The 15,481-nt window shown below is 33.3% G+C and overlaps 1 protein-coding gene across 2 annotated transcripts in view; it reads right to left on the bottom strand.

Moving 5' to 3' along the window:
• LOC126735783 (uncharacterized) overlaps positions 1–15,481 on the bottom strand; it is a 359,988-nt gene that overhangs the window by 215,463 nt on the left and 129,044 nt on the right. The gene's annotated exons all lie outside the window — the stretch shown is intronic.

Genomic DNA, 15,481 nt, shown 5'->3' with positions numbered 1-15,481 from the left:
CAAAACAAAAATACAATTTCAAAAATTGACAAAACAATGAACAAAATTAAACACAAGAGACAAAACTTTTTGAACATACTTGAATTAAAGATAACTAAATAAAACAATCAATTACTAAATAAAGGTAAACTTGTTGACAAAACCAGAGAAGAAAAAAGGAAAAAAAAACTTTCCAACATGTCCAAGGTTAAAACCTATCATTAAAAAAGTCATCCGGGTTATAATATGCCTTGGCCAATAAAAGCGTCTTTAATTCTCTTTTAAATTTCTTAACATCCGATATATGTCCAACACATAGAGGAACATGATTGTAAATTTTTTTACTTATGTAAATTAATGAGTTTTTGGTATAATTAATAATTATGATATGTAAATATAGAAATGTATTAACTTTATCATTATTAACATGCTAAATGCCATGGGACTCATATTTGCGTCACAGAATTTTTTTTTACTAGTCATATCCGTGTCATATGTCGAAATGCGGTTTTAAAGCTGTGTACCGTTCCTGCGCCACAGCGACTATATAATCTTACGGGAGAGTAATGTGCATGGTCTGGTGAAATAAAAATATGTTAAGCGCATTAACTCAAAAAAATTTAAAAAATATTTTCCCGGCCTTGGCATTTTTTTTGTGTATAGATTTAAGCATTTTAATTTGTATGTAATTATTTTGTAAATTTAGATTTTAGATTGATTTATTTGTGTGCTTATGTATATAGTAATAGCTTGTATTTTTATTTTTTGTGCTTTTTTAGAATTTTATGATCAGTTTGTGAATTAACGAATAAATAAATAGTTGTTCCTTTTCTGCTATATCTCGACTTTCATCTCCTATGAGTTAAGATTTGGCGAAATCTAGGTTAATGGTAAAATATTCTTGTATGTTACGATTTCAGATTTTTCATTTTCCTAGAACTTTTATTTTTTTTTTTTTTATTTGAGGAGCGACTTATCAAAGCGCATTACGTCACCTAAATGCTGTTTCTCAATAATGAGCGAAAACGATTTACAGCTAAACCAAAATGGTTTAGAGTAAAACAATGTTTAAAATCGAGAGTTATACATCCGCAGATATAAAAAATTACGTTGTTCAAATCAAAAATAGCAGAGGTTTTTAAAAAAAGTAATAAAATTCTAGGACAAAAAGCGCTTTGATTCATCATATAGGACAAAATGCGTTTTGATAAGTCATTTCTCTAAATATGGAATTTGAAATAATACCTATTTTTTAGTCAGAATTTATTATTTTACGTTTTTTTTATTAGTATTTTAACAACAAATAAAAATATAAAACCTATTTAGGGGTTTTTAATAAAATTCAATGCAGGAGAAAGATTTATTTATTAAAAAAAACAAAAGCTTTTATTTTTATATTTCAGATATGCTTTAGATCCTTTTCTTCCTTAAGATAAAGACACTCTTCTTTCAGATTGTCAGCGTCGTCTGTTACCTCCAAATTTTCTTAAAACACCTTATTGTAAAAACGGAAGGTGGATAGTGGAATAATTTCTTCCCAATTTAATCCAAATCTTTTTTCTAAAAGCATACATATATCATTTTTCTTTTCGGTATTTAAATTTATATTCTTTTTCGGTTTTATATTATTAGTCAGGGGTCGAACGGAACGCACTTTCAAGTCTTTATTGAAGCTATAACCTCTCTTGCAAATTGATATAAACGGTTTGAGGTGTCGTCGTACCGATATGTTGGCTCAAGTTTAATTTTAATCTCTATCCCTTTATTAGTTCTTAATTTTTGAAGAAAGATTTTTCATTTCACTTATTCCTTCAACTTTTTTAAGAATTTTAGTTAAATCTTTATAATCTTTTATATGTCAATCGGTTCCTAAAATTTTGATATCTGCAACCTCTTTATAAATTCTGTGGTATCCACTAGGGTCACGAATTTCTTCAACTCTTTGCATTTTCTTTTCAACTTGGCCAAAGACTCGATCCGGTGGTAAGTATGAGTGGCCGCGAACTAGAAAGAAACAAGTTATATTTTCTACGTATTGCGGAGACTCTTTAAGCAACCAATAGGCAAGAGCGTGCATGACATGTTGGTTAATGGTATCATCCAACTGAATATTCTGCAAGAAGTTCGTTAAGGCTGAGCTTATTTTCTCAGATTCCCGACCAGCATGTGTTTCGTCCCATACATAGAACTGCGGATGTTTCATTTCGACATCTGTTAAAACAATAAAAAGATACCTGGCGTGCATAAAAACACTCTCCAATAGTAAGGTTTGGGTAAAGGCTGGACTTGCTGTAAGTCAAACACAGACGTGACACTGCTGTATGGTTTAGCCTTCATCAGTTCATGAAAAGCCTTAGCCTTTGTCTTGTGAATAGTCAAACAGGCAATTAAATGTTGCTTTTCTTGCACGCCTGCACAGGATTGTATCGCAGATCTAGTTCTTAAACAGTAGCTACAAGTATCACAAGCCGGTGAACCGAAACCCAAGTTAAATTTTGTTGAGAAGATTTTTGAAAAAAATTTCTTTTTAACCCTAAGGTGTCCCTCCACGCTATCATTGTACATTTTAAATAACTTATTAATAGTAAGGGTAGAAGGCAGATAAAGTCTTTTATTTTTATTCTTAGCATTATGGCTTTCACATGCTTTTAACTTCGAAATAAATTCATCACTTTTAATGACTTTAAACAGTTTTTCTGCAGATAAACTGTACTGGTGGCGCTGCCAAGCAGTAAATGGACATAATGCGAAATGAAGCGGTTAAAAGTCAGGACATAATGCGGTTTTATGTGTATGACAGATTTTGCCTTTAAATTACTATGGAATAAAATTCGATTTGCTACATTCTCTCTATGGGTATGCCTGCATCGGCACTTTAAACTCATTTTTGTCCTAGATTGGACAAAAATTTTAAAAATTTTTTAGCTTAAAATTCTTAAACATTTTTTGCTAATGGAAAACTTCACCAATCAAGAATTGGCGCATATGCATTTGGCATACGGAGCAACAAACTGCAATGCACGAGCAGCATTGCGGTTGTATCATGAACGTTCTCCCGAACGACAGCATCCTGGATACAAAAAGTTTATTGCGGTTCATCGGCGGCTCGCTGAGACAGGCATGTTTAAGACCAAGATGCATGATACTGGTGTTGCTCGAACCTTAAAAGGGGTGCTTCAGCGAGTTGCCGATGAACCATCAAATAGCACACGTGACGTCGCTAAGAATATGAATGCGAGTAATGCTTCTGTCTGGCAGGTACTGCACGAGCAACAACTCCATCCTTACCACTTCCAGAAAGTTCAAGGTATGATAATCAGCTGCAGTCAGCCGATTATCATCCTAGAGTTAAATTTTGTCGATGGCTTCTGGATCACATCATTACACAACCAAATTTTTTACGATATGTTTTGTGGACCGATGAAGCCTCTTTCACAAGAGACTGTATTTTTAATAGTAGGAATCGCTATGTTTGGGACGACGAAAATCCTTATGCAATTTTTCCAAGAAAACATTAGAATCGTTGGTCTGTTAACGTATGGGCAGGCATTGCTGATGATTATTTAATTGGGCCATACCTTCTACCGGAACGGTTAACAGGACCACTAAACGTTAGACAGTAAATGTGGTTTCAGCATGATGGCGCTGGCTCACATTGCTGTACAAGTACGCGAGTATTTGGCTCAGCGGTTTGGGCACCGTTGGATTGCCAGAGGTGGAGCAGTTTCTTGGCCTCGGGTGACCTAGGGGTCACCCGATTTAACGTCGCTCGATTTTTTCTTGTGGGGACAGGTAAAGTCTTTAGTCTACGAAACTCCAGTAGAAACAGAGCTAGACTTAATTGGACGAATAACAGCAGTATTTGAAATCATTCAAAACGAGGATCAAATTTTTAGTGTAATCCGCCGAAATCATGTGCGGCTTTTAAATCGGTGTATTGAGGTTGGAGGAAGACATTTTGAACAATTGTTGTGATGGTATCATATACAAAAGGTAAAAATAAATGCATCAGATCCTATTTAGGTAATTAATATTTTTTCTAAATTTAAACGCGTCTTAGAGCCGTAGTCGCGTAGTGACACTTTTTCGGACATGGGTTCCTATACTCAAATGGATTCTACTGTTGCACTGAACAACCCCTAGAGGTTTGATCCCATAGTTCTGAAACACCCTGTATTTTATTTTCTATAATCCTGCTATTGATGTCTTTTTTACCTTATAGAATGGACTTGATGTAATTTCATTTCACAACATATTATATAGCTTCCTCTAGTCTAGGTCCCATATAGTATATGTGTTTCTGACGTAAGGTATGTTTAGGATTTTGTAAGATTACAAGATTTTGTGCACCCATTCTGGTATTTAGCCCATAATCAATTTGTTTTTTATAAAATTATGATTTAAGCATTAACCATACAGTTACCTTAATATGAAGTTTTTCAAGTAAAAGCAGGTCGCTTTCCTTGAAGACAAGTTCTGTAGGATATCTTCTGTTGTTAAAAATCATAATTTTAATTATCCATTTCTGTGTTATTTTTAATTTAGATAAAACAGTGCTACCCTCATTTCCCCAGACAACCCAACCATAGCTTAAAATTAATTTAGTTAAGGCAAAATAAACTGATTTTAATGTTTGCAATGATAAAATATTTTATAATTTATAAAATTTAAAAATAATCTTTTACATATTTAATTTGTGTTTTTACCACTGACTATTATTGCTGTATCATCAGCAAAGTAGTAAACTTCAGGTTCCTTCACCACTGACATTATACCGTTTATATACAAACTAAATAGTAGTGTAGGGAGGACGGTTCCTCGTGGCATTCAGATTTCAGTTTGGTGTTTACTGTTTTCTCCTGAAATGCTTACCCATTGTTTTCTTCCTCTAAGGTAGGATTTAATTAGGTTGTTAGGAACACCTCTAATGCCCATATCCTCTAAGCGTGATAGGAGAACTGGGTGTATCACTGTGTCGAATACCTTCTGGAGGTCCAAAAAAATACCTAAGACTTTTTCTCACTTGTTTATATTTTGTAGTATTTTCTCAGTTACCCTGCGTTATTCTCCGTATTTGACCCTTCTCTAAATTCGAATTGCTTATCATTTATTACTAATTTGTTATTTTCAAGGTACTTTACTAGATTTTATTTGATGAGTAACTTCTATTTTAGGAACAGGATTTAAGAAAAAACTTAACAAGTGTTTTTGTATATTCGCACAATAGTCGTTATTTTGTTGAATTTTATCACATAATTTTTTTGGAATATTAATAAAATAGTTATTAAATTCATCAGCTATCAATTTCTTATCTGTTATTCCTTCATTTTGGCTATCTTTTAGGCATTAAATTTCTTGTTTATATACCTGGTCACCGGTGGCCTCCTTTATAACTTTCCACATTTTTTTGGGATCATGTGCATTTTTTGTTTGTGATTTATAATACATATATTTTGTATGTATAACTAGTTTGCTAAGAGTTATTCTATATAGTTGATATTGATTTAGGAGATTTATATTATTTTTGTTTATAGAGCAAAGTTTTTTTAGTTTATCTCTATGCTTTATAGAGTTAATGAGTCCACCAGTGATCCACGGTTTAAGTTTTTTATTTTTATTTCTTATTATAATTGATTTTGTTGAACATTGAACCACATGTTTTACTTTATCTAAAAAAGGTTTGCACAGACATTAACATCCTCCGATCCCAAGACTTCATCCTATTCTGCTTCAGATAAAAGGTTACCAATGTTATTGTAGTCAATTTGCTCATAGTAGTTTTGTTTTTGTTCGGCATTACTTGATTGTGTTTTAATGCTTAATAGGATGGAGTCATGATCGGTAAGACTATATCTGTAAATTAAAGACTTAAGAATACCAAAATATGAGTTTTTGCACCTAATCAAGCAATGATCTAAGCATGACTTTGAATTACCTGATATTTTTGTTGCTTTATCAATAGTACTGACAAAGCCATAGCTGTGAAGTAATGAAATGTAGTCAGTTGTAGGTTCACACTCTGTTGCAAAAAGAACTATATTTATATCATCTAACAACACTTGAATTATCCCTGGATTTACTTTGGATATTTGATTATTCATTAATTATATTAACTATATCATTCATTACTAGCTTCCAGAGCCTTTAACGAACAAGGCATTTCCCGTTGGATTTCCTAACCTCTGTATTTTCTTTATTAAGAGTGTTTTTAAGATTATGAAATTCATCTACTTTTGACTGGAGTCTTTTCTGTTGCAGGACGAAAAGTCTTCTGCAGTCCATTCCATTGCCAGTTTCCATGCTTCTTTGTCTTGTGCCTACTGATGCCACGCTCTACCAATCCCCTCTTAGTCATCATCTAGCCAACGTTTGTGTGGTTTACCAACACTTATTTTGTGCAGCCCTGATCTTCGTTGTTTTATGCAGTACCTTGTTTACCTTGATTAATTTTGACGGTCGACATATCCAATCTAGTTCTATTTTAACTGGGATATACGTGTTATCAATCAAATCAAATCAAATCGTTTATTTTTATCGACATCATAACAATGTATAGGAATTGTCAATAAAAAACTACAATGCTAATAAAAATAGTAAAAAATTACAAGATATAAGGGAAACAAATTTAATAAAATTTTGTCAATAAATCTACAGTTAAAGAACTCTGTCAACGAGTAAAAAGGACAGTCAGCTAGCATAGTCCTAAGAGCTCTCTTAAAAGTTGGAAAACTCTTAGCTCTCTTTATACTACATGGAAGATGATTAAAAATTTTAAGAGATGTAATTTCCGGACCATCCTGTACCTGCGAGAACCGAGTAAAAGGGATGTATAACTTATCTGCATTTCGAGTTTTATAAAAATTAGGATCTTCAGATCTCATGTGGTTGGAAAGATTTTTATGCACTTGACATGCGTACTCCAAGATATAGATGTTAATTATAGTTAGGATTTTTTCTTTTTTAAAAGTACCACGGCAAATTTCCCTGAAGGAAAGTCTAAACATCGTACATACGTACAATGCGCTTTTGATTTATTAGCACTCTCCCAGTACTGGAGGAATTACCCCAAGCTAATAAGGCATAGGATAGAGTGGAATGCACTGAGACATAATAAAAGCTTTTAAGTGTATATGCATCCACATAGTCTCAAAGCTGCAAGATGGCATAATTGCTGCGGGATAATCTACTGCACACAGATTCCACCTGAGGATCCCACGATAGATGTCTATCAATTACAATTCCCAAAAATTTCGCGGAGTGTTGTTGGATGATGCTACTTGATGACTTCTCTCTAAGAAGAAGTAAGCTCTAGTCCTGAATAGCTCCAAGCGGAGTGAAAATAATGAAATTGGGTTTTTTCAACTTATTCAAACAAAGACCATTTTTCTGGCACCACCCCGTAATATCAGCTACTAGACGTGGTGGCTTTTGAGTGGATAGTCAGTACCTGAGACAATTGCTGATGTATCATCGGCAAAAAGTGTTATGTAGCTGTCATTAACCAAGAGAGGCAAATCATTATTAAAAAGTCAAAACAAAATGGGCCCAAGAACATTACCTGTGGAACCCCAGAGAGTTCAGACCTGAGTCCAAACTGATGACATGACAGTATAGTAAAAGAATCTAAAAACGCAATAAGTCTACTTTTAAAAGATTTTTCGAAGACCTTTGAGAATGCAGACAGTAGAGGAATAGGCCTATAATCTATAATTACCCACTTCTGCTGCCACCCCTTTTTTATGAACAGGAAAGACAATAGCTGTTTTTAGCTCTTTAGGAAAATATCCAAACTGAAATGATAAATTCAGAAGATAGGAAAGAGGAGAGATAATATGCTCAGCACATACTAACAATAAGTAACAAGATACCTCGTCTACACCAGATGACTTTTTCCTGGAAGGAGAAGGTTTTATAATCTCAAGTGTTTCACCTTCAGTGAGAGGGAATAGAAAAAGAGATTGAGATAAACTGTTGAAAGGCACATTCAAACCCATGGGTGCCTGAAAATAATCTGTGACCTTTCGCACTGACTCTACAAAAAAATTATTAAATGTATTAGCAATATTGAGGTTGTCAGTAACTTTCTTTCCATTATCAGTAAACAAATTAGGAACACACATTGTTCCGCGACTTAAGAAGTTCGTTTTTGAGTTAATAATTTCCCACGAGGGTCGAGTTTATAGCGTTAGAAGTAAGCAACTTTGTTGAATTATAGGCTTTTATAGCATTTACGATATTTTTTCTATGTACCTTCAATCTCCTTCTATAGAATGTCAGTAACTCATGGTCATGAACGGTCTTTAGTTGAGCATGAAGTAGTCTAAACTGTTTGCCCTCATTAATTATTATCAATGGTGTTATCCACTAATGGATACCACGTTATGATACTACGTATTATGTTCCTCGACTTTACTTCTTTGTTTTCTCTCTTTACTAACTATTTTTCTTACAGATCTGCAAGTTGTAATGTTCGGTAAGACGTGCTTTGGGAGTTGATTCTACTGTCCTGCACTTTTTTTCCATAGCATAGCATTCCAAGGAGTCCTGATATAGCGACGTTCTAGGCGTCTGCAGATGCACTAGATATTCATGTGCAGTAGATTCAAGAGTAGATTCGCATCTATAGTTCTAGGTGGAGTTATATGGGTCAGTTTGGTAAATCATTTACCGTAATGGTATCGCTAAAACGAAGTCAGGTCTGCCACATTCCTTGTATGTACCAAACGGTCCAAGCTACTAGTTATCTCAAATTCAAATTATTCATTCATACTAGTTACATTTTTAAATGCATTACATATGTCAAAGCCGTAGAACAATTCAAAGGATTGAAAACAAAATACTAAAATTATCAGACGAATTATTTACATAATATACTACATCGTAACGTTATTTTTTGTTGTTACTAGTTAAAATTTATAGTAAAATAATATATACATATAAGATAATTGACAAAAGTACATTTATACAAGTAGATTAAAATGTTTTTGTAAAATGTCTGTAAATGTATAAAATGCGTTCTTTTATATTTCTTTAAAAATTTTTAAAACTTGCATGTAATTTATAGTAATGCATTTAATTTTTAACACTGTTGTATATAATTATACACAAAACTAGAGCAAAGATTTTCAAATTATCGCTAATGTATTTCTTATTGTGTGGCCATAATCAATCAATATTTTTTTAACGTATATGGGCTACTTACAACTTTCATTACTTTACTAGTAATTACCACTATATCTGCGCTAGACTGTGTGGGTAGTCCTCTAGTCTCGCAGCTTATCTAAACACCTTTCTTTACGGTATGTCCAGCACGCTAGTAATGGCATGTATTCTTATGGTAATTAGCCCTAGGTGCGCTACTAATTAGTTAGTAAAAATTCTGAATTATTGTATTTACTCTTTGGTTTATCAGGTTTTTTTATAATAGATAATATTAGGTAAGATAGTAAAGCGAAAGCGGGAAGGAGTAAATTAGAAGTGCAATAAATCTTATTATTAATGTTTAACAAAATCTTGTCAATTTAATGGTGTTTAAAAAACTTTTTAATTTTGCTTTAACAAATTTATTTGCCACATGGAGGGTTCTTATTTAATTATTTAATGTAGTTTTAAATTAACTAATAATTATGAGTTTTAGTTGATAATTTAAAAAAAGTTGTTACTTTAAGTTAATCAGTTAAAAAAATTTGATATGTGGGAAAAAGGAGAAGAGAAGACAAAAATTGAAAAAGAAGCTTTGTTTATTATTTAATTTTAAAAGTTCTGCAAGTACTTTTAAAGTATTTAAAAGTAATATTTTATATTAAAGGTGGCAGGGTGCTAAGGGGGCGGGCTCTCATCATACAAGAAACTACAGCTCCACCACAACCCTTAGTTGCACAGGGTCATCAAACACCAACCAGGATCCAGCCTGCTGAAGATTGTGTGCAGGAAGCTCAGCCAGTGCTCACTCAAGCAGGGTTACCGAAACAGCGCTTAAAATGGACATGTGCCATAAAAGAATCTATAATGCGTATTTTCTTAAAGTTAACAAATCTGGGGCAACAGATAATTGGCTACAGATAACAGCTACATGCCGAATTCTGCAGACAATATCCAAAAAATGAATGTGACTGAGCAGAGAGTCGCTGACCAATACCGCGTTATTCTTGGTAACAACTTGATCCCAGAAACGCGAATTAACTCTATTAAAAGGAAAATTGCAGCAAAAATAAATGATCAATAGGCCTTAAATGAAAGAGGGGTAATTTTCAGGACAATGCCGACCAAGAGAGAACAGAAACGGAAGAAAACTGACACTCGCCAGACCTACCACCATTACCAGAAGTGATAATAAATAAAGAAACCCAAAATGAAGACCAGAATAATGAACATAATGATGAAGTGCATTCTAAACTTAGAACAGAGTTTAGAAGGGCAATGGCAGAGTATTAAGGCACAAACCCCTCAACAAGACCAGCTCTTCCTAGAGTTAACTCCGCAAATTGGTCATTCTTCTTAATGCTGCCAACATAATTATACCTAATTATACTGTTACAGTTACGACACTTGAACAGCTTCATCTGATAATCTACTGTGCGGCTACGGCTGTTATTAAAACCCCAGGATTAAAAATAATAAGTATCCAGCAAAGTGTTACACGTAATGAAAGACCACACCGCCAAGGGAAAGGAGACTACAAAAAAAGATTGAAGATATTAGGAAAGACATTGGCCGGCCAATGGAATATATCGGAGGTATAACAACCAAAAAAGTACAAAAAAGAGTAGAGGAAATAATGCGTCAGACCCAACAACATACACAGCAGGATCCAGAAAACTGTACTCCGGAACAAGGCCTAGACACCCTTAAACAAAAGCTATCTATTTTTTCAGGTGGCTTAAGAAGGTATAAATCTAGTAATAAAAGGAAACAAGATAATTTACCTTTTGAGCTCTCAAAGAATTAATTCTATCGAAAGCTTAACGACACTTCTCCAACAAACACCGCCATTTACCCTACTAAAGAAAATATCGAGGAGTTGTGCATCGTTGACTAGGGCACTCAATTAACAATACCTAGTGAATGCAACCTCGACACTGAATGGCTGAAGAACAAGCAAAGAGCTAAGCATATAATCCAATGGCATTTTTACCATTATTAGTTGCCGAAGTGGTCACCGTCATAAAAAAAATTACATAACTGGAAAGCTCCAGGTCCAGATTACGTACAAAATTACTGGATTAAGAAATTGTGGTCACCCTCTTGTCCAAGGACTACCAAAACACTCAAGATTCGGCTAAATATCGGCCAATAACATGCTTACCCACAAAAGCTTTTAATGCAGTTCCACATAAATAGCTTATTAACGTACTTAAATTGTACAAAATAGATATCCACATAATTGCCTTTTTAGAATTTGCTATGGCATCTTGGCGAACATTAATAAAACTCCAGATGCCTAACGGTAACTTCATTGGAACTAATATGATTCCTATTGGTAGGGGATATTTCAGGGAGATTCCTTAAATTTACTTTAGTTCTGCCTTGCCATGAACCCACTTTCGAGCCAACTCAATTCTACTAGGTACGGATTTGGCCTAAAGAAGGATAATAGAAAACTAACATGAGTAAACTATCTACTTTATATGGATGACTTGAAAATTCTTGCAGCAACACGAAATCAACTAGATCAGATGCTTAAAATAGTGGAAAAAATTCTCTAATGATATAGGAATAACACTATTAAGGGTAAACTACAACCAGATGACTTTTAAACAGAAAACGTTCAGATAATTAATGCTATGGACGAAGAATCCTACAAATATCTAGGAATAAAGCAGGCGCAAAGAATAGATCATAGAACTATAAAGAATGAGCTGACTACTAAGTTCACTACAAGAATGCGACGACTTCTTAAAACAAGTCTTAACAGCAGAAACTTATTTAAAGCTATTAATACATGGCCATTAGTACAGTCATGGAGTCGTCATGGAGTTCATTAACTTATTCTTTTGGTATTATAGGATGAAATGAAATGGACATCGAAAATTGACAAAGAAAGGCTAGAACACTCCTAATGAAAGCAAATAAGCATCATCCGCGGAGTGCCGTAGAACGAACTATGCTATCTCGAAATATGGGAGGAAGAGGAATGACCGACAAAGAGAAGCAGTTAACTCAGAAAATTAATAACTTGTGTTCCTTATTCTTAAGAAAGGCTTGTTTTATTTATTTTATAGTGGACTGTATATAAGGCCTCGTTCGGCCACTCTAACGTTAATAACACCAGGTATTACTAATATAAGTGTTTTTATTTTTAAGTTGGGTTCAAAGTGTAAATGTGTTGAATTGATGAAAGAAAGTTAACGACTTGAATATGGTGTTTTTTTTCCGGTTTATTGTGATTTTCTTTCTTTAGTTTTTGTTTTAATTTTTTTTTTCAGTTCATGTATCTTGCATTTTTTATGTTGTTTATATCGGGGAACTCCATATTATATTATTTTCCTTTCAAAATGCTTTTCAAAAAACTTACGCTCTCTGTGTATTATTTATTTTTTGGGTTATTAGTTATTTAGTTTGTAGTATTAAGATTCTCAATCTTCGGTATTTGAGTCTATACAGATGGGAAGGACAAGGCCTATATTGTATATCTTTTTTACTCTCACTCTATTAAAATTATAATAATATAATGATGTAATTATATTTTACTCAAGGATGTAATCTTATATCTTGTGAATATTATTTAAATAGGCCAAGGTGCACCTATGCAATAATGTTTAGTCAAAGCATAGTGAGTGCTGCTGTTGTGATATGCGTTTTGTTTCAATTAAATTTATGTTTTGAGAATGTATGGTTGATAGTTTGTATTAAATATTTGTCAGTTTTAGTGTCATGGCGAAGGGGGTGGGTGGATGTGCGTGGGTCAGGATATTTTTTATGGGGTGATGGCGGTTAATACAGCAATACGAGCGGTTAATCAGCAAGATAATTTGATTAATCAAGATTATAAGAGGGTAGGTATGAATTTTACTGTTGCGCATTCTAATATTCGATCGATGAATACCGGATTTGACGAATTTTTAAATTATGTGTTTGATTACGACTTTGACATTTTGGGACTGTCAGAAACGTGGTTAACTCCTGAGCATGATAGCAGTAGCTTCGAAATTCCTGGATACAAACTTATTAGGAGAGATCGAGTAGGAAGGGGTGGAGGCGTAGGGATATACATTAAAAACAAATATAAAAATGAAAATATATATTTTAATGTAATTTCAGCTGATTTTGAATATGCTAGCATTAAACTTAATATAAATAAAAGATCAATTCTGTTTACAACTGTATATCGTCCGCCTTCATCTAATGCGGATCATTTTATTAATTGGTTAGAGGAAATATGTAGCTTATCCTTGCCATTTTACGATCAGGTTATCTTTGTTGGAGATATTAACATTGACTTTTTAAAACAACATTCACCGAAAAAAAAAACTTGAAAGACTCTTAGAAACTTTTAACCTAAAACAGGTTATTACAGAACCTACTCGAATAAATTTTGCTGCAAATAGTTTCAGCCTCATTGATGTTATTATAACAAACCAATCATCAATCATAAAAAAATCAGGTTCAGTAAGTATTTCGCCAGACATTTCAGACCATAATATGGTATATACTGTTTTGGATTTTGCCAAGGGACGTGATACTGTTAAATACATCCAGTATAGAAATTATAATAATATAAATCGGGATCAGTTTAACTTAGACGCAGAACAGCTACCATGGGATAATATATATTATACACAAGATATAGATAAAAAGATTGACATATTTAATAGGAATATATTATTTTTAATAAATAAACATGCTCCGCTATTATCCAAAAAGGTAAAAGAAAAACCGTTTACGCCGTGGATTACAAATAATATTAAATTTCTTATGAAAGAAAGAGATAAGGGGCTCATCGTAGATATTTGAAACAAAAAACTGAAGCACACCTCCAGTACTATAGGCAATTAAGGAATTTCACTAAGCATGCTGTTGCGAGGGAAAAAATCACCTATTTCAACACAATGTCACAAAAGCATGGAAGAGAATTTTGGAATGCTGCAAGAAAATTAAACCTTGGCTGTAAGAGGAATTCTGGCTTACCAGACAAGTTTTTAAATGCTACTGCTCTTAGGAACTATTTTTCAGGTTTAAATACTACAGCTGATACAACTTCAAATGAAAAACTTAATTTTTATAAAGCTAATAGGTATTTTAACACAAGGTCTTACCTAAATTTTACACAATTGGATGAGCCAACATTAATTAAAATCATTAAAACAATACACTGTAACGCAATAGGTGAAGACTCCATAGGCTTAAAAGATCTAGAAATGTGCCTACCATATCTTACAAAACCATTATTAAATATTTTAAATAGCTGCTTATTACAAAATTTTTATCCTACAATTTGGAAAAAAGCTATTTTGAAACCTCTAGCAAAGGTGGCTGATCCAAAAGGGTTTAAAGACCTCAGACCCATTAGTATACTGCCTCTGGTTTCTAAAATTTTAGAAAGGTTTGTGCACCAACAAATATGCAGCTTTATCGATTTTTACAATATCATCCCGGACTGCCAATCGGGTTTTAGAAAGAACTTTAGCACTACCACGAGTTTAGTACACCTTCTTAATAACTGTAGGATAAATGAGGAAAAAAAGGAAATAACATGTCTTGGATTATTGGATTTTAGTAGAGCTTTCGATACTTTAAACCACGAAATGTTATTAGCAAAGCTTTATTATTTTGGTTTTTCGAATGACGCGATTGATTTCTTTAAGTCATATCTTAATAATAGAGTGAATTGCGTAGTAATCAACAAGGCTTCTACAACTGAAAAATCAAGTTATTATCCTGTATCTACCGGTGTGCCCCAGGGTTCTATTTTGGGGCCGTTGCTTTTTTCATTGTATGTTGCAGATATGAAATCCTGCATAAAGTACTCAATGTTACAACAATATGCTGACGATTCCCAGCTGTATACTTCATTTTCACGTGAAACTCTACCCATAATAGAAGAACAATTTAATAAGGATTTAGAAAATATAGATAACTTTTCGTGCGACCATAATTTGAAATTAAATTCGTCTAAATCATGTATAATTTTTCTGGGTGGTGGAAAGAACGCCCTTAATGTAGCAACAACTTTAAATGCAAAAATTCGTAATGAGCAGCTACCAGTAGTACGAGAGGTCAAAAACTTAGGAGTATACATTGATAGCGGTATTTCATTTCAAACACATATAAAGAATAAGCTCAAAATTGCATACATGCGCTTAAGAAAACTTTACGGCTTAAAAAATCATTTACCTCCTAAAACTAAATATTTTTTATGTAACACACTTGTTTTATCCTTATTTGATTATTGTGATGTGGTATATTCGGATTCATTGACTGAAGACTCCGCTTACTCAATACAAAAACTTCAGAATTGTTGTATGCGTTTTTTCTACAAAATTCCATTTAGAAGTCACATTTC

This window comes from Anthonomus grandis, chromosome 4, assembly GCF_022605725.1.
Source record: "Anthonomus grandis grandis chromosome 4, icAntGran1.3, whole genome shotgun sequence".
NCBI lineage: Eukaryota > Metazoa > Arthropoda > Insecta > Coleoptera > Curculionidae > Anthonomus > Anthonomus grandis.
The sequence above is the reverse complement of the archived record's forward strand: the minus strand, read 5'-3'. Positions and strand labels throughout refer to the sequence as shown.